This window comes from Mandrillus leucophaeus, unplaced genomic scaffold (genome assembly GCF_000951045.1).
Source record: "Mandrillus leucophaeus isolate KB7577 unplaced genomic scaffold, Mleu.le_1.0 Scaffold823, whole genome shotgun sequence".
Taxonomy (NCBI): domain Eukaryota; kingdom Metazoa; phylum Chordata; class Mammalia; order Primates; family Cercopithecidae; genus Mandrillus; species Mandrillus leucophaeus.
Window position 1 is genome coordinate 356,301 of NW_012108953.1, and position 20,267 is coordinate 376,567.

Here is a 20,267-nt window from a genome sequence, read left to right on the forward strand (position 1 = left end):
TGGCCTGAGAGTGTAAAAGCCTTGCTGGCAGGAGTAGTAGATAAAACAATCAGAAGGCAAACAGATACGGTTTTTAATCCAACTATTATTAATAAACAGCAGTAGGAATGTGGGTGAGTCACCTAATATCATAATTCTTGGTGCTCAAATTTCCTTTTCAGAATTGGGGATGGTATTGGAGGCTTGATGAGATCTCTGGCACCTTCCTGCTCTAATATTATACAGTTCGTCTCTTGACCAATACTCTCCAAAATGAGACTTAGACATAGTTGTCAGGTACTTTATTCAACGACTTCATGTGTAATATCAGCATGAACTAATTTAATCCCTGTGAAATATTTAGTTTCTTCTGAGAGAGGACAATCTGTAGTCACATGGAGCAATCCTGTGCTGCTGGTACCCAGAGCTGTCTGATAAATGGGTAAGCAGTGTGCTGGAGCCAGAGCCCAAGAGCCAGTCATGAGCGGTGCTTCCCGATCATTGTTCACTCATGTCACCCTGCACTGGTGGCTTGAAATTTGCCATGGAGGGAGTATTTACACCATAAAAATGCTACAAATCAGAGCTTCTTTTTCCTCCACCCTCAAGGGCCAGTTACTGAATATTTACCAGCACATCAGTAGATAAATGTGAATGGGTAGTGAAGCTCATCACCACCACTAGAATAATTAATCAAAGGATGTCTTTGATTCATAGTGGTATGTGGCACCATCATAGTGCGTGGAAACTCACACCTACTGGCAACAATAAGCACTGTGGACTAATTAGAGCGGGGAGGGTGGGAGGAGAGCCAGGGTTGAAAGAATAACTGTTAGGTACTATGCTCACTATCTGGGTGACAGGATCATTTGTATTCCAAACCTCAGCATCATGCAATATACCCATGTAAAAAACCTGCACATGTACACCCCGAATCTAAAATAAAAGTTGAAATTATATAAAAAAAGAAACTCACATGTACAAGAACTGCCACCACCACTACCAACCTCTTAACAAACTTGATTAAGAAGTTACCCATTCAGATACATGCACCATGGAATACTACTTAGCTATAAAAATGAATGAAATAATATCTTTTGCAGCAACTTGGGTGGAGATGGAGGCCATTATTCTAAGTGAAGTAACTCAGGAATGGAAAAATCAAATATTGTATGTTCTTACTTATAAGTGGAAACTAAGCTATGAGGACGCAAAAACTTAAGAGTGATATAATGGACTTTGGGGACTCGTAAGAGGTATGTTGGGAGGTGGGTGAGGAAGAAAAGGCCATGTATTGGGTACAGTGTACACCACTGCTCACATGACAGGTAGGATAAAATCTCAGAAATCATCGCTGAATAACTGATCTATGTAACCCAAAACCACCTGTACCCCCAAAACTATTGAATGTTTAAAAATTACCTATTCAGGCACAGCAATAAGGACATTTTGTTTGTTTGTTTTTGAGATAAGGTTTCACCCTGTTGCCTAGCCTGGAGTGCAGTGGCATGATCATAGCTCACTGCAGCCTCTACCTCTGGGCTCAAGTGATCCTCTCACCCCAGCCTCCCAAATAGCTGGGACTACAAGTGTGGACCACCACACCTGGCTAGAGTTTTATTTTTATAGAGACAGGGTCTCATTATATTGTTCAAATAAGGACTCTGAGTGATCTATTTAATACTGACAAAAGCTCATGAAGTTACTATTACGCTATCATTTTTATAAGAAGGGAAACAGAAATGGCGACAGGTAAAATAACCTATCCACAATTATGCAACTAGTAAGTGACAGAACCTGGACTCATGCTAGGCTTTCTCTGATTCTACTCATAATACACATAGCAGATTCATATTTATACCAGTGTGCATTTGTGGGTTTAAAATATTTGTTTTCTTCACCGTGGTAATTGTTTATCTCCTTTTTTTACAAAGTGCAAAAATGTGATAAATTCGACTATAATGCCAGAGATTTGTTTGTTCTTGGAAACATTTAAAAAACTCCCTTAGGACTATTTCAGAAATAGGATCTCATCTGAGTCAAAATGAGAGAGGCACAGTGGTATGGAAGACGCACACATTTATGTTCTTAGAAAGCATTATCTCTTCTTGCTAGCAAAGTAGCTGAAAATGAAACTGCTTAACCTAAGACAGAGCACTCTGCCCTCCAAATAAATTGCTTCTGAAAAAAAGTGGTGCATAATCTTTAATTTAACATTCCAAATCTACAGAGAAAAAGTTACTAGTGTTGCATTAGGTTTAGAGGACAGTGTCCGTTAGCTCTCAGAGCATGCTAAGGAAGCTAATCTCGGTGTGGGAGGAAAGTCACAAGGAGTGACGACTTGGCCTTTGATCCACTACTCATATGGCATTCTCAGCAGGATTATGGGAATGACTTTTAAAAAGCATGTTGGAGCTGGAAACATTCATAAATTTCCAAATTTGAGTATCTAATCAGAGGAGAGGAAAATTAAACTTTTCTCCATTTACTTCAGTTCAAAGCTCCCTTTTCTAAATTTTCCTCGAATAAGAGACTTCAAAAATGACAGTTGCTGGAAAAAAAATGAAAGCTGCTAAAAGAGCCTCCAGTAGGCCAAGTAGCGGAAAAGAGAATAGCTGGGATGTAACTATCTCAGTTCAAGCATATTGATCAACTCCGCCTCCCAGGAGATTTGGTTGCAGTGGGTGGCAAGGGGTTTGGGAAATTAGGTCCGGGGTCTCCATCAGGTAGCAGCACTGGGACCAGCTGTAACACATGTGTCTAAGGGTTTGTAAGAAAAAAAATATGCGGCCGAGCGCGGTGGCTCAAGCCTGTAATCCCAGCACTTTGGGCGGCCGAGGCGGGCGGATAACGAGGTCAGGTGATCGAGACCATCCGGGCTCACACAGTGAAACCCCATCTCTACTAAAAATACAAAAAATTAGCCGGGCGTGGCGGCAGGCGCCTGTAGTCCCAGCTACTCGGGAGGGTGAGGCAGGAGAATGGCGTGAACCTGGGAGGTGGAGCTCGCAGTGAGCCGAGATCGCGCCACCGCACTCCAGCCTGGGTGACATAGCCAGATTCCATCTCAAAAAAAAAAAAAAAAAAAAAAAAAAGAAAAGAAAAAAAGAAAAAGAAATTAAATATGCTAGTTAATCAAGCAGTTGTTCTATGGGAAATATTCCTCATCTGTCTACACCTCTATGCAAGATAAAGGAGAGCTATTTTCAGTGTGACCTTGAGTTATTGATGGATTATGTTTGCTTGTCCAGACAACAAACTTTTGAGAATCACTAGTCTGTGGTTTTCAACTCTAGCCTCATGTTAGAATCACTGGAAGCCTCAAAAAGGGTAGGACAGCATGTCACCTACTTTAGACCAAAATCTTGGGGTGAAGCTGGAACATTAATGCTTCTTGTTTTTTTTGAGACGGAGTCTCGCTCAGTCGCCCAGGCTGGAGTGCAGTGGCACAATCTCGGCTCACTGTAAGCTCCACCTCCCAGGTTCACGCCATCCTCCTGCCTCAGCCTCCCGAGTAGCTGGGACTACAGGCGCCCGCCACCACACCCGGCTTTTTGTATTTTTAGTAGAGATGGGGTTTCACTGTGTTAGCCAGGATGGTCTCGATCTCCTGACTTGATCCACCTGCCTCGGCCTCCCAAAGTGCTGGGACCACAGGCGTGAGTCACTGCACCTGGCCATGAATGCTTCTTTATAAGTTCTCTGGGTGATGCTCAGGTACAGTCAGGGCTAAAAGCCATTGATCTAGATTCACCTTTTCATTTTACAGGTGGAGAAATTTAGCTTCAGAGACGTGACTAGTGCAAAGTTACATTTAATTTAGTTCAGTTGGGTGCGGTGGCTCATGCCGGTAATCCCAGCATCTTGGGAGGCAGAGGTGGGCGGATCACTTGAAGTGAGGAGTTTGCGACCTCATACTAAAAATACAAAAATTAGCCAGGCGTGGTTGTGGACGCCCCTAACCGGGAGGCTGAGGCAGCAGACTCACTTGAACCAGGAGGTGGAGGTTGCAGTGAGTGGAGAATGCACCACTGCACTCCAGCCTGGGCCACAGAGCGAGACTCCTTTTCAATAAAAGTAGTAATAATAATAATAATGATGATGTAGTTCAATTCAGCAAATGTTTCTTCAATCCTAACTATAAGTTGGACAGGGTTAGAAGCTGAGGGGTGTAGAAAACAGGGCATTGCTTCCATGGAAAGGAGTAGGTCTGTGCTTCCCCAGCATGGCATTTCCTGCACTCTTTGCAGGCCTCATGGGGCTCCTTAGTATGTTTTCATTATTTCAAAAATCCTATAGGATATTTCTTGTTCACCTTTAATAAACCTGCGTAGACTAATCATGTGATCTAATTTGTTTGCTATTAGTTAGAATTCTATTAATTAGATCGAAATACTCGCCCCAGATGTGATGGTATTAGGATACGGGCCCTTTGAAAGGTGATTAGGGCATGATGGTGAAGTTCTCAAGAATGGAGACAGGAGAGAGTGTGTTTGTTCTCCTTCTCTGTCATGTGAAGATGCAAAAGGCAGCTGTGCACAAGCCAGGAAGCACGCCCAGGCCGGACACTGGCTCTGCCAGCACCTTGACGTTGGTCACCCCAGCCTCCAGAACTGTGAGAAATCAGCATTTGTTGTTTAAGCCACCGGCCTACAGTATTTTGTGATCGCAACCCAAATTGACAAAGACATGAGATATGTGGTAGCTCTGGTGTTCTCATAATAACGAGAAGCTCTGATTCTGGAAGCAGATATGATGTCGTGGTTATAAGCATTGACTTCTAGAATCAAACTGCCTGGTCAAGTCCTGAATCCTCTACTGACTAGTTGTTTGTTGGTGGTCAAATAATTTTATTTCTCCATGCCTCAGTTTCCTCATATGTAAATGGGATGATGATAACTCTTTAGGCATAAGTTGTTTGAAAATACCTGTAAAATGCCATCAGGAAAATAAAACACTATACATGTCAGCTATTGTTACTAGTGTGTATTCATTTCTTCATTTTCTTCCATAAGCTTTTACTAATCTTTGACTCTAATGCTAGGGAATGCATCAGAATGCCCATCACTGTACATTTCTAACCTTCGACTCTGATAATTATCAATGTGAGCTACAAAAAAAATAAGCCACGAATTTTATTTCTCCTCTTTGTTGAAAGCTATTAATTAATTGGAGTGGTCAGGACTTTGCACCCCTGAGGTGGAACAGGGCAGTGGTTGGGAAGGAAGGGAAATTTGGAAAGAAAAGCAGTGGATTCAGTAACAATGAAAGTGAATGGCCTTTCCTTACTTTAAAGAAATGTTTGCTAATAAACAACTCTAACATATTATAATTAGCATAAATGAAAACCCTTGCAATAAATTACCTCTGTCATTGTCATGCACAATTGGGAAAATTATAAAAATAATAATTATCATTTGGATTGTTGCAATTAGAAAGCTGCAAAGAAAGGAAACCTGGAAAGAGGATTAACAAGAAGTGAATCATTTTGAGCAGGATTTGTGTTTGTTGATCCTTTTTAAATTTGACATTAAAAGCAAAAAATATGCAGAATATCCTAATCTCAAGTATATCTCATCAATAATTAGATCATATCTTCGTGGTAAGAAAATATAGTTTCTGGTAAGAAAATCTTTTATGTGTTGTGCTCTGCATGTTGTGCATCTGTCTAGGAAAAACTGAATTCTGTCTTACACACACACACACACACACACACACACACACACACACACACAGAAGACCCATGGATTACAGTAACCTTTATAGCCTTTTCTTTATCTGAATGCCTTTGATAATCTGTAAAAACTCTATGCCCTATTTCCAGGAAAATATTTTTCTAGATGTGTCTAGATGCATGTGCATGGTTTTGCGTGCATCTATAGACTATTTTGGGTTACAATAAACCATGAAGCTTCATCTACCAAAGTTTGTGATTCCCGAACTCACATTTACCAAAATGAACGAAAAAGGCGGAGGTGGGAAAGGGGTGGTAGTAGTGGTGGTGGATATTTCAGGATCCTCCAGTTCCTCTCAAGGAACTGAGGCAGGTGGCTTAAAGGTGCTGCTTCTTTTAGTTAGCAAGAGATGCTCTTCTGAACCATCCCTCTTTCCCCCAAAAGTAATCTGTTGGAACTTTGTGAAAGCTGAAGAAGTAGTCACTGCTTAAGTATGTAGAGGGAATTTTGGAGTGAGTTCTCTAGAAATATAACTTTAGTTAGTCTTGGATAACTTGGTGATTCAATACAAGCTGCCGAAGTCAAACTTGGAAATGCCACAGGCAGCAATGGCTACGTAATTTGTGGTGCATCCCACAAATGAAAATGCTGGGCCTCCTGTTCAGAAAGTATCTAGAATTTCAAGATAGTAAAAGAAGAGTATTAAACCATGTGTGGGGCCCTTGTAAGCACGGGATCCCATGTAACCACATAGGTCATTCACCCATGAAGCTGAGCACAGGAGATATAGAGACATTGAGAGTCTCAGTAACTAACACAAAATCAAAACTTGCTTAGAAAGAAAGAGAGGATTGGTCTTATTTTTGGTGGAAGAGCAGAGGCAGGAAACAGAAGGAAGATGATGGGAGAGAATTTGTGAAGTTCTGTCTTATAAATAATGCTTTTCTTTCCTTCACATTTTCCTGGTGGGGCTGAACCTGAAATTCAATGTGGGGTCACAGCAGTTTATTGCCTTTTCTCACACATATAGTGCAAGTTAACAGGAACTTGTCAGCTGTCTTCCTGGGGTGGAAAGCCCATGGCAAGGGGGTCAGGTAGGCGAACTGGCCACTGTGTGTGCCCTCCATTCCTACCCCATCCTCCTACACTAGGCAAGCATAACAAGGGGTGGCTGCCCCACTGATGCTGAGAAAAATGCCCAGGGAAGACATCCTGTGAGACTGGGAGCAACAGGGAACTTGGATAGCGGACTGGAATAGCTGAGTCCAGACTGCAGCACCAGAAGTGTATTCTGCCCTAAGGCAACTCCCCAGCACCTCCAGTCTCTGAAGAAACCCAAGATAGGGCCAAAGCCACTGCCTACAGGAATAAAAGAAGTGCTCCCAAGGAAAAAAAGATGAAATATTTCTAAATAAGAACGATAACTGAAGTAATAGGCCTTTCTGGAGAAAGCAGAGCTAAAGAAACAGAATATGAATGTAAAATGGTCCTAAATGAACATTCTCACAGAGATAAGGGGAGTTTTTGAACGCATGCAGCAGGAAAAAAGAAGAATTAATTTAAAGATTTGACTTGAAAACATAACTTTTCAGATAAAAAATTAGAGGAACAGTTGAAATTGCAGAATGCGTACAGCTGAGACACAAATCAGTGAACTGAAAGGTTGGGTCACAAAACTACCTGGAAGATACTGGGAAGGGAAACTATCAGGAAGAGTTGGAACCCATGAGAAGTGTTGAGAGTCATGAAACACGGAAAGAAACGTGTCAAAATCCATAAAATAGAATTCTCAGAAAGTGAAAAAGGACCAACAGAGGAAGAAATATGAACAAGAATTTCTCAGGATTAAAGAAAGATAAGAGCTCAGGATTAAAAGGCTGATAGTGTACTAAACAAGACTGTGAAAAACAAAAATGAATATCCATACAGTTTATAGCAAAATTTAAGAGCATAAAGACAAAGAGAAAATTTTTAAAGCTTCTAGGTCAAAAGAAAAGACCCTAAGAAATGCCAGAATATGTCAGGCTTCTCAACATTTAACACCGAATAATGTCTTCAGAGTTTTCAAGGAAAAACCCACCCAGATTAACTACCATTTTAATAAAGAAATTCTTAAACCTACAAAGTTTAATAAAGTTTCTCACTCAAAGATCCTATTTGAAAGGAACAAGATCATGTCCTTTGCAGGGACATGGAGAGCTGGAGGCCATTATCCGCAGCAAACTAATGGAGGAACAGAAAAATCAAGCAACACATGTTTTTGCTTATAAGAGGGAGCTGAATGATGAGAACACATGGACAAATGGTAGGGAACAACACACACTGGGGACTGTGTGGGTGCTGGGGGAGGGAGAGCATCAAGGAGAATAGCTGATGGATGCTGGGCTTAATATCTATGTGATGGGTTGATCTGTGCAGCAAACCACCATGGCACACGTTTACCTGTGTAACAAGCCTGCACATCCTGCACATGTACCCCGGAACTTAAAATAAAGTTGAAGGAAAAAAAAGAAAAGAGCCTATTTGAAATGCTCCTGGGAGACATGGTCTGCTGAAAAGCAAGATCAATGTCTTAGTCCACTTTGGTTGCTATAACAAAGTACCATAGACTGAGTGGCTTATAAACAATATACACTTATTTCTTATTGTTCTGGAGGCTGGAAGGCTGAGATTAGGGTGCCAGTATTGTCGGGATCTGATAAGGGCCCTCTTCTGGGTTGCACTGAGAGCTTCCTCTTATACATGCATATGGAGGAAGGGGCTTCCTAGCTCTCTGGAGTCCTTATAAGAGCATTAATCCTATTCATGAGTGCTCCACACTCATAACTTAATCACCTCCCAAAGGCCCAACCTCCTAATCACATCACCTTGGGGAAGAAAATGTCAACATGTAAATTTTGGGGAAATACAAACATTCAGTCCATTGTAATCAATTTGGATGGAGAAATGGATATGGGAAATAAAACTTTTATGAAGAAGCTGATCAAGCTTATTAATGTCTGAAGGAGATATAATTTTTAAAAAGCTGTATCATTTTACCAATAAAGAATCAACATGCTAGATAATACTACCCGTGAAAGGGCAAAAGTGATTTAAGGAAATATATGCTCAAGTTTTTTACTTGTTTGGGAGACACGGATATCAATAAACTTAAACACAGAGAAAAGTATGCATAAGAATGGGACTTAACAAATTAAGAATAATCTGTGGAAGGAAAAAAGCAAAATATATAATATTCAAGTGGCAGAAAAATATTTGATCTAAATAAGAGTTTCTTCTATGTCATGGAAGTTAAAACACAGACTTACAGCTGAATACACCTGGGTCTAAATACTGATTGTGCCACTTATCACCGTGTGACAACAAGCAATTAAACCCTGTGGATCTTGGTTTCATCTCTGTAAAACTGGAATGATAATTCCTACCGTGAAGGATTTAAGTGGGGGTGCAGTAAAATACTATTCTTACTGTGCTTAGTGCTATGCCAAGGAATTGTAAATGCTCAATAAATGACAGCCAGCCCAGTTTAGGTTCATATTTCTGGTGCTAACCTAGCTCTGCCCTGGTTTGGAATCAAGGACACAGATTAATGCTGAGATTTTTTTCCCCCCAAGATATCCTGGCCCCACAACTTAGAGTGGCTACCTTTCAGTTTCTTTAATTGTAACATGGCACTAAAATTGCCACTATTTCATAAGTTTACTGGGACGATTAAATAATATATATGAAGTACTTAGGACCTATTAAGTGCTTTACATGTTACTTACTATGATGGTTTTCATGCTTAGTCTTATACTGAAGTCTCCAGAACACATCATTTGCCCCTTAGAAAATTCCCTCAATATGAGAGTACAGATGTAACCAATCTTAAAACATTTAAGGCATAATGGCAGGGAACCACTCTAGAACATTTGCCTAGTCTCTTTGACATGGAAGTCATTCATCAAAGAAACAACTGCAAGGTCCAACTCTGTGAAGAAGCATTCTTGGTCTTGAACTTTGGCATATACTTTGTTAGACAGAGGAATAAAATAGTTTAAGAAAGATGGTTACCAGCTGGTTATTACTTTCAAATTCCAAGATGTCTGTCTTGCAAAGCACACAATAGCATACTAGGATTCTCACCAATTGCATACTTTGGTAAAATAGTATTGTATAGGTGTGATATTTACATGCTACTCTTCATGAATTAAAAATATTTATACAGACTTACAGTCAGTAAACATGTGCTTTTTGTACATTTGACAGGAATAGTTATTCCATATCTCCTCTCATGAAAACACAAGATATAACCTTGTAGTTAATGTGAGTTTTAAATCTATCCTGACCTGGTTTTATGTTTCACTTCATGGATTGCCAAGTCATTTAACTTTAATATACCTCTGAATCCTTATACTGCGTCCTGCAGTGTGATGCTGCTGACAGAACCTATATCATAGAATTATTTTAAGGATTAAATGAGATTAGGCATGTAAAATGCCAGAAGTAGAGAAGTGCTCAGTAATTGTTGGTGCTGATTGCAATTAAGATGATGATAATGATGATTATGGAGTGGAGGAGGGGTATGCGTTCTATGGCTGTGAGGACTATTCCCCTCTAGCCTCCCTCCCATTCCCGCAAAGTTAAAAATACGATGTTGAAATTAAGTCTAACTAGCTTAATAAATGAATGTAAATAAACAAAATGCTTAAGAGTACAATGTAGCATATTTGTTTCTCTCTTGCCTCTAATAATGATTCACATAAATAATTTCAACTTCACACTACTGAGAGATTAGGGTAGGTCTTTTTTCTGCTTTTAGATTGGATGAGATGTTGTATCCAGGGGCACAATACACCAGCAAGAATGACGATCATGTTTCTTATGAGACCTGGAACACACCCCTTTTTTCACCATTTCTTTGATGAAAAGTGGCCCCATTGTAATTTTCATTTAAGATTTATTAAATTGTCACAGAGAGTCATACATATTCTAGCAGAAGATACTAATGACAATTCTAAAGATGCATTCCTTTGTAACTTTCAGGCTGTAATAGACTAGAAACCAATGCCTGACATGAAGATATGGACACAGAGTCATGTGTCACTAAAAGTGAAGTTGCAGATTCATTTTGGTGTGTTCCTTAACACTTTACTGTATAAAGTGACTCTGAATGGTGAAATGGTACTCAGTGTACTTGGCTGGAGGCAACTTTACAAAAATACTGAAAGTAAAAAGGAGCCAGTGTCTGAAGAAATAATGGGTAGACAAAAATGCCTAGGCAATAGTCAGAGCCCAAAATAACCAGTCACATCAGCTCAGAGTACTTAGCCAGAAGGGTTGCCTGACCAAACAGGGAGGATAATCAAGTATTTACAAGCGGGCAAGACTGGAAGGCATCCCACACCCATGATATGTTCTCATGAAGAAAAAGATTGTTAAAACAGACAATATATAATTGAGTGTTTACAACATGCCAGACCTTTGAATAATTGGTTTACATTTATTGATTCATGTACTCCTCATAATCTTATGAATCTTTTCAAATTTATTGTCATTTTATAGATAAGGAAACTGAGACTCAGAAGGCTAAGTGACTTTCCAAAGTCACACATCTCAGAGATGAAAGTGCTGGAATTTGAGCCCAGGAGATCTGGTTCTATAGCTGGGAGATAGGAAGGCATCATTCACAGCTTATGGGCAGGTGGTATGGTGGTTGTGGGCGAGGTCCCAGGGCCCTTGTGTGTAACCACTATACTACACTGTCTTTAGCTGATGTAATGTAAACAGGCCTGTTTTGTAAGTCCCCTGAAGGAAATAAATGTCTTGTGGAAGATTTTATAATATCTGAGACATAGGAGCACACAGCTCTGCTTTGAATTCCCAGTAGTGTTGTCATATGCCCTAGTTTGTCCAAGACAGCCCTAGTTTATGCCTGTTGTCAAGGCATAATCAATAATAGCTCTCTAAAAAGTGTCCCAATTTGGAAGATAAAGTATATAGTCACCCTTACATAGACAGCCAAATGGTTAATCCCTGGGTAAGACTAAACCCACTTGAAGGCCCTTGAAGCACTGGGCTAATGATTTCTTATATGCACAAGAGATGAATGGGGTTGAGGACAACTTGTTCTGTAATAGGAATACTAAGGAAGTAACACCCCTCACACCCAGAAAAAAAGGAAAACAGAGAAACCAAAGAGAAAACAGCAGGATCCACAAACTAGGCAGCATAATTAGATTTAGTAAAAACTACTCCAAAGAGGGCATTTTCATTGAGTTTATGCTGCCAAAGGCAACAGCTAGGATAAAAGACTGATTTCCTCAGAGAAAATTTGAGGTGAATTCCAATCATGTCTGGATTGCTTTAATATCCATCCAGGCATTGGAATCCAGCCCTAAATATTAGGAACTGTGTGACATGGAGCGGAGTTAATTTAGTAGAATTTGTTCACAGCTTATTGTAGTCAACATGAATCCATTTTGCCACTATCAATATGTCAGCTTTCTGAGGGAGTTCACACATGGGGTTGGTCATCAATGAATGAGTGCATAGCAGCTATTAAATTAATGAATTGGTGATTAAATTACCTCTCGTAGGGGAGCTAGTCCTTTCTTAGCTATATGTGTCCTCTGCATTTTTTCTGAAGTACATGTTGGGTTTTGTCTTTTCATAGTTAAAACAACTACAACTACACACATGATGACATGGAGCCCTCTCCAATATCAGTGGACCATGGTATAATGCATAAATCTCAGCCGTTCTTAGTCAGTCTTCTGAAGGCTGGACCAGAGAAGGCAGGAAGCCACAAACTTCCTCATGTAACTTGCCACAGTGAGGGTGGCAACATTTCTCTGCAGGCCAACTAAAAATGCTCAGTGTTTGCAAAATATGGGGATACTAAATGTGAGAATCGTAGTCAGTCAGTCTAGAAGTTTTTGGTGAATGCATTCTTGTTGGTCACAAGTTCTTAAGGTCAGAGCAAAAACTTGTGTCTTTGGGATATTCTCAAGAACATGAGAGGAGAGGGAAGCCAGGATGGACCTTGGTGTTGGCTACACATGAAACTTCAACAAAATATAGTTCCTATAAATAAGTCTCACTATGTAATGAAAGTAAGAAAAGAATAATGTACTCAGTGAAATATAAAGTGTTGAGGTTTGATCACAAAAACTGGGTTTCTATTGTTAATATAGCAGAATGGGATTTTTTTATGGGATATACGGCAATGGAAAGACACCAACTCTTGATGAAGTGGAGTTGTAGAATGTTCCTCAGTTGGGGTTTGTCTGATGTTTTCTCATGAAGAGACTGTAGCTATGAGTTTAGGGAAAGAATACTGCAGAAGTAAAGTCCCTTCTCATCACATCATATCAAGAAGTACATGATATCAACATGACTTATTACTGGTAATGCTGTCACCTTGATTACTTGGTTGAGGTGGTGAATGCCAGATTTCTCCACTGAAATGCTGCTATTTTTTCCCCTAACACACTCTATTCTTTAGAGGCAAGTCTCTAAGTCCAGTTCACATTCAAGAGGAGGGGAATAAAGAAAGTACCACCTCCTAGACAAAGTTATATCAAAGGATTTGTAATCCCCTAATTATAAGCTATTTGGATAGAGCTTTTGGACATCAAGAAAAAAGCCTCCAAATGCCTGGAGAAAGTATTATTCAGTATCAATATGTTAACTCTCAGAGGGTGTTCACATGTGGAGGTGTTAGAATTAATGTCTTTACAATGACCAGGTAGGCAGTTTCTTAGAAAGCTATAGAAATCCAGTCAAGTATCTCAATTTATGTTTCACTAAGTTTGATTATGCTTTATTTCCTATCCAACTTGCCATTGGTAAAATTGGTACTGAGATAAATAGATTTTTGTGCTATTAATGCACACCAAGAGTGTAATTGAAGAATACTTGAAATAATTGCTACTATACTGGCTCAAAATTGTGAATCAGAAACCTCTGGGAAACTTTCATTTAACCTGAGCTGTTTTTAAGCCTATTGCTTCCGCCACCATTTTCAATGGAATTTTATCCTTCCATTTTTTTTGGTTGTTTTTTTGCAGGTAATCTTTGTGAAAACATCATAGAAAACCAGGTGCAGAGTTTAGCTATACTTATTCCTGCAAACCAAATGCCTCTCTGTAGTGACGTGGGATTTGTTATTCTCTTTTCTTTGTCTTCAAAGGCATTTAGGTCCCATCTGCACATGGGACTGTGCTAGGTCTTAGACAAGCAATTTAGTGGAAACAAATTCTACCCTCTGGGGACTTCCATCTATTTTGGTCAGGCGAATCTGATGGCTATAATGAACAACCCCCGAATCTCAGTGGGTTAACACAATACAGCCTCATTTCTCATTCACTTCATAGTTCAGTAAGGGTCAGCAAGGGCTGTGGTCTTTGCAGCCATTTGGGGACAGAGGCTCTATCTATCTAGTGCCTTCTCCCTCCCATAGGACCTCAGAGGCCTCCACTGAAACTCCTAACTTCAGTCAGCAGACAAGAGAAAAGGAGGGAGTACACAGGAGGAGGTTTTAGAGGCCAGATCTGGAATTTATGCTCCTATCTAACTATAATGGGCTGGAAAGTTTGGTCTGTCTGTGTACCAGGGAGGAAAAATCATAAATAAAACAGGATTTTATGAACACACAGCTGTCTTTCCCATACCCCATACCTGCCATCAGAGACATATCCTTACCTTAAACAACATAGTTACCCTATAGCACTGCTTTTTATTTTTTGTCCAGAGATTATTTCATTGGTAAAGTTGGTGCTGAGATAAAAGCATTTTTGTCCTTTTAATATATACCACAGTATAGTTCCAAAATTATTGAAATAATTATTTCTATACTTTCCCAATATTAGCTTGTACATCTTTCTGGTAGGCATATGGCATACCTGGGATTTGGTCAATTATCAAGAGTGTTTACAGGTTCAGTTGAAGTCAAACATTTATTCTGTCATGGTAGATAATTAGGGAACCCAGAGTAATGTATTTGAATACTGCCTCTGGGTATTTGGAAGCTTTCTTCTTGCTGTCTGAAAGCTCCATCCAAATAGCTTATAATTAGGGGATTACAAATTCTTTGATACAGCTTTGTCCAGGAGGTAGAGTTTTATTTTCCTCCTCTTGAGTGTGGACTAGACTCAGTGATCTGCTTTAAAGAATAGATAAGGAAAAAGAAAAAGAATAGTAGCTCTTCAGTGGAGGAATCTGGAAGATACAACTTTAATCAAGTGGTCAAGATGACAATATCACCAATAATGAGTCATTATCAGTAACAAGTCATTTTGATATCATATATTTGGTATGATGTGATAGGGGTACTTCATCTCTGTGGTATTCTTTCCTCAAACCCACAAGCTTAGTTTAATCATAAGAAAACATCCAACAAACCCCAACTGAGGGTTATTCTACAAAATATCTGACAAACACTCCTCAAAAGTGTCAAAATTGTGAAAGTCAAGGAAAGACTGAGAAACTGTCACAGATTGGAGGAGACTAAAGAGACACGATGACTAAATGTAATGTAGGATCCTGGATTGAGTTCTGGCACAGAAAAATGACATTAGGGAATAAACTGGAAGAATCTGAATGTGTTAGTCAAGGTCTTCCAGAGAAACAGAACCGATATAATATTTATGTGTCTAAAATGGGAATTCACTCAATGCTATTATGGGGGCTGAGAAGACCCACAATCTGCTGTCTGCAAGCTGGGGAACCAGGAAAGCTGGTGGTGTAATTCAATCTGAGTCCAAAAGCCTGAGAACCAGGGAGCAGATGGTATAAGTCTTGGTCCAAGTCTGAAGGGCTGAGAACTAAAGGGTTGGGAGTGCAGAAGTCTAAGTCTCGGTTTGAATTCAAAAGCCCTGAGAACCAGGAGCATCTACATCTGAGGGCAGGAGAAGATGAATGTCCCAGCTCAATAAGAAAGAGAATTTGCCCTCCCTCTACCTTTTGGTTCTATTGGAGCCCTGGGTGGATTGGATGGCCATCCACATTGGTGAAGACAATCTCTTTTACTCAGTTGAATCTACTGATTCGAATGCTAATCTCTTGTGGAAACACCCTCACAGACACACCCAGAAGCAATGTTTTACGAGCTATCTGGGTATCTCTGAGCCTAGTCAAGTTGATGTATAAAATTAGTCATCACATTGAATGAAGCCTATAGATGAGTTTATAGTATTGTATCAAGGTTGGGGAATCTTGGTGAAGGATATATGAAAACTCTGCATTATTCTTGAAAATTTTCCATATATCTAGTATTACTTCATTAATAATAGTTAAAACCAAAATAAAACAAGATGAAATTTTTAAAAAATGAGGTGATAGCCTCAGGGAGGAAACAAAATTAACGATGGAAACAGAATTTCAAGGGTAAAAGAGACATTTTAGATTATCCCAATTTACCAACTCATTTTTGCAGAAAAGGAAAATAAGGCTCAGAGAGGCAAATCAAACAGCTACATATTTTAGAGGAAATAAATAGTACTGGCATCAAAATGAAGGGCTGATAATTCCTAATCTAATATTCTTGCCCTAAATTATTGTTGAGCTATTATTAGGTTGGCGAGAAGTAATTGAGCTTTGTGCCATTAAAGGTAATGGCAAAAATCGCTGTTACTTTTGCACCAACCTAATAATTTTGGGGGAGGGGTGAGAGGAGAGATGTAGCAATAACACAATAATAAACAGAATCCATTATTTATGTAGCATGTACTAGGACTATTAATCCTATTTTTTTTTTTCTGGCAAATTTCTAGTCTGTTATCTATAATCTCTCCCCAGTACTGCATACACCCACCTACACTGATTTGTAGATAAGTAAAATGAGATTCAGGCAAATTAAGTAACCTGTCAATGTTTCACGGCCAATAATTTTAAAAATCCGTATTGAAACTGAAATCTTTCTAATACCAAAGGTCAAGCCCTTTCCATTACATTATGGTGCTTCCTTCTCGGACTAGAAGAGTAGTAAAGCCCATGGAGATGAGGGAAGAAATATCTAGAAGCTGTCAGGTGGGTGGGTGGCAATGATCTGTTTTAAAATATTTCTTGGGGTACCAGAATTGTAATCTGTGCCCCTAAATTTCAGAAAAGAAATTAGTTACTAAGCAAGTGAGTGAGCCTGAGGCAAAATGGGTTGGTTGCTTGTAATTTTAGGGGCTCTTCTTTGAGAAAAGGATCAAATGGCTTATTTGATCCCTTTGAGTAGCTTTTAGTATGATCAAAATATTTGGTTAAGGGGTATGTTAATCTGGTGAGAGAGCAATACTCTATCCTTCAACCTTTGATGTATATCATAACATTAACCATTGACTACACCCTTCCTCTGTGTCTGGTGCAGTGATATATTACATTTATTATTTCTACTTCATACATTGGAAGGGAGCTATTATCTCAATTTCACAAAAGAAATGACTGTTGCCCTTTTACCTGTCCCTGCCAACATGCCAAATATAAAACAAATACAATTTATACAAAGAAGTTAATATAAAAACGTGTGCATATTAAAAAACATTTTCAAAGGCAGACATTTCTAATAGAGTTCCCTCAACAATCATTTCATACATCGTGCTGCCATTTCCAGGCATTCTCTAATGAAACTTCTATTAAATTTGGGGACTAGTCAACAACTTGTTTAATTGTTGGAAACTTAGTTTCTAGACATAGACATATCAGGAAAGCAATGAACTGCAGTTCAGCTTGCAAAATTCTTCTCTCTTCCATTCCTCACTCAGTCTCCTCTTGATGTTGAGGTTGTAGCTCCTGGTTCTCTTAGTATCTGTGGGTGTCCAGTCCCACCCACCTCCGTGGTCCCTGGTGATATGAAGGGGCCTCACAGAGTAACACGGAGGCAGTGTCTTTTTCGATTCCTGAGGAAGGCCCTGGCAACACTTTGCAGGATCCAGGTCTTTGGCCCATCAGCAATTAGTATGTCCCTGACACGTTTCTTTGTCTTTTCCTTATCAACCAGAACTCCATCAGTCATTACTGAAGCCAAATAGAGGCCACGGCTGATTTCCAGACTTTCCTCACCAGGGCTATGATTTTTTTTAAAAGAGTTCTGAGTCCAGAACCCCTGTTAATTCATGTGTATCTGTAAATGCTTCTCTCCTTAATCGTGTATTAGCTGACAGTGTTTCCCATAGGATTATTTTTGTTATTATTTTGTATGACATTCTTTATAATCATATGGCTATCACTGCTTTGTACTACAGGGGAGTCACAGGGGAGGCCTCTCCAAGTCAAGTGCTAAATAGGAATGAAGCAATCTATTCTAATAAAACACAGTTTTTTTCCCTCCCAGTTGAGTGTTCAGTTTGAGTAAATTTCTCGCTAATAACAGTTGATGCAGTGTTTTCAGTATTTTGTTTGCTCCTTTCTACAATTGTAAAAAGGAGCAAACCAAATGAGAGAAATTAAACAAGGCACAACCAAGATGACTGCGTCAGGTACATTAATGAAACTGTCTAATATATGTAAGTTGGAAGTAAGCTCTGAACAGTAGTGGGGCACCTGAATTCTATTTCTTAAGAGTTACTGAGCAAAAAGCAAGGTGCAGTGAAGGAAAAGGAAATAGCTGCCTCTATTTAGTGACCAATATTCTTCTCTATTCTTTATGGTATGGCTCATACTTATGAATGTTAAAAATATAGTATAATCAGCTATAATCAACCAGCATTTATTCAGCTTCTAGTGAGTGCCAGTTGTCATGCTAGGAGTCAAGGAAATCAATTAGACACAGTTACTGCCCTTTTTAGGAGAAGAACCAAGTAAACAGAGAAGTTATTCATCAATACAAGTTTATAAAAACTACAGAGAAGGGAGTAATTCACCAGAGAGGCTAGAATTTGAAGATTGGATAAGATTTTACCTAGAAGAAAGTCAATTGAAGTGCATTTTACATGCAAAAGATACAGCATTATGTGGAGGCATAATGTTGAACCAATATGGTATGTTTAGGAAACTCTAATGAGCTTCTTCTAGCTGCTGGAGGGACAAGGGCCAGGGATGATGGTGGAGGTATGGTAGGAAACATTGTTGAAGAGTTAAGCAGAGACTAAATTATGAGGAACTGGTTAGAATTCATTAAACATTCAGTACTTAGTTAGGCACAACGTGTGATACAACAGATATCTTGGACACTGTTGCTGCTCTTAAAGAATTATGAGCAAGCCGAGAAGGGAAACCAACATACGTGAAACAATTAGAACACAATTAAGAACTCAATGATGCATTATTGACTCTAAGTGCAGCTGGAATTCAAAGAAGGTACAGAAATCAATATAGTCTTGAATAATCAAAGAAATAAAGAGAAGGTTGGATTTGAGCTGTCCCAGGAAGAATGGGAAGCCTTGGATCAATAGTTCTTAACTGGGACCAGTACTACTCCCCAGTGGACATTTGAAAATGTGTGGATTTAGTTTTAAATGTCACAATGGGAAGGAGGGAGGGTGACTTTAGGCATTCACTGAGCCCATGATGCTAAATGCCTTGCAATGCACAGGAGCTACTCAATGAAAGATCACTTTCTCAAATGTCTCATAACCTATTCAGCAACACTAATTATATAAGTAGAGAGCAGAAAGAGTAGATTCCAAATAGAAATATAAGAATTATAGGTACACATCACTCTTGATCATTAAAGAGACTTAATTTGATAATACAGAAACCAATTTTATTCCATTTTAAACCTATTAATTTTCTCAGAATCTTTCAGAAATTACATGATTAAACAGGCTTTTTTTTTTTGGACAGGATTGCAATCAAGTACTATTTGGGGTTAGACAGAGAAGACAAATACGCAAATTGGCAATTTAACTAGAACCTCAGCTTAGCACCTGGCTATCTCATTCCCTTACCAAGCAGCATGCACCCATTCTCCTGCCTCTGTCCATCCACTATGGATTGACTCGAACTCTCTCTCAACTCCACCTGCTCCTGCCACTCTTCTGCTGACGTCACAGCTTCTGCCCACTCTTGGTTTCTGTTTACTGCCTTCTCTGAGAGTCTCAGCTTCTTCCCCCATCCACAACTGCCAAATCTCTACATTTCATATTCAAGTTTCCCAAGAATATATGTCTGATCAGTTTGGCCCATGGGCTTCTTTCCCTGAAGGCCAAAGCCCTGGTGCTAGCCCACTTGGTGGGCCACTGGCTGACTTGAAGGTTGCTTGCCTTATGCCCTTGAGTCAGGTCCTTCTCCTTTCAGTTAGTTGTGGACAGAAAGATGTGATCATAAGCACAGAGCAGGTGGACCAATGCAAGAGAAACTGGGCCACAGCTCCAGCAACAAGTGCAGTGGCTTTTCAACAATGGCTCTGGCAGAAATAAGAAGGTTCAATGGAAATGGAACTACAGGATCTGCTATTCACAGTCACAATTTAAAAAAAAGTAAAAAATACTGACCAGGCGCGGTGGCTCACGCCTGTAATCCCAGCACTTTGGGAGGCTGAGGTGGGTGGAACACGAGGTCAGGAGATCGAGACCATCCTGGCTAACACGGTAAAACCCCGTCTCTGCTAAAAATACAAAAAAATTAGCCAGGCATGATGGCATGCGCCTGTAGTCCCAGCCATTTGGGAGGCTGAGGCAGCAGAATTGCTTGAACCCAAGAGGC